The sequence below is a fragment of the Arachis stenosperma genome, chromosome 8 (genome assembly GCF_014773155.1).
Source record: "Arachis stenosperma cultivar V10309 chromosome 8, arast.V10309.gnm1.PFL2, whole genome shotgun sequence".
NCBI lineage: Eukaryota > Viridiplantae > Streptophyta > Magnoliopsida > Fabales > Fabaceae > Arachis > Arachis stenosperma.
Window position 1 is genome coordinate 48,289,844 of NC_080384.1, and position 900 is coordinate 48,290,743.

The 900-nt window shown below is 27.2% G+C and overlaps 1 non-coding gene across 1 annotated transcript; it reads left to right on the forward strand.

Annotated features, from left to right (window-relative positions):
- Positions 1-600: 600 nt before the first annotated feature.
- TRNAG-UCC (transfer RNA glycine (anticodon UCC)) lies at positions 601-672 on the forward strand. Its single transcript has one exon. It is a non-coding gene; the product is annotated as a tRNA-Gly (tRNA).
- The last annotated feature ends 228 nt before the right edge of the window (positions 673-900 follow it).

Consider the following 900-nt stretch of genomic DNA (forward strand, 5'->3'; position numbering starts at 1 on the left):
GAAATTTAGGTCAACTAACTCAAATAGAATACAACAGAATTTTAAAGTTTAAAATAATAACATCTTATCTTTTAAAGTTTTTAAAAATAAAATTCCTAAAGCATCAAAATTATATATATACAAAGGATAAGAAAATAACTATAACAAAAGTCAAACCGAACGAAAAAACGTGAAAGTAAAAAAAAAAAACTAAGACAGTAAAAAACTGTGAAAAAATAAAGTAATCATAATATATAACTTCATGACACCAATGTACAATGCAAATTATTGATCCAATAATAGTCATTCTCTCGGTTTATCCCTTTACAAATTCTTGTTTTTCTTTTTTAAGGGATTCAAACACACAGAAAATAAACAGCGCAAATAAAACTACTGATTGGCATTAGAATGTTCACTCTTCTATACCTTGTTTGAATTTTGTTTCTTCAACCTAATCTTTGAAAAAATTAATTTTTCATACATCTTTCTATGTTTTGCTAATGATTACTACTATAAAATAAAGTAAGATCAGAAAAGAGTCAAAAGAGCATAGTTATTCTCGAAATTGATTACGGAATAATAAACATATAAAATATTAAGTTATTTGGCCGTACATTGAAAGCGTCAGTAGTCCAACGGTTAGGATAATTGCCTTCCAAGCAATAGATCCGGGTTCGACTCCCGGCTGACGCAGTGATATAAAGCATTGGGTTTTGCCAACTTAGTTATAGGCCAGGCCTATAGCATATCCTACTTTCTTTTCTTTTCAATATTGAATTGATCAATGTGTTAGAATACATTCGACTTTTTTCTCTTTATGTTTTTATAATTTGATTATTGCATGAATTTAATTTTTTATTTGGATTCTTGAATTTGATAAAATGTCAATGTGTTATCATCTCAATTTTAAAATGCTTTTTA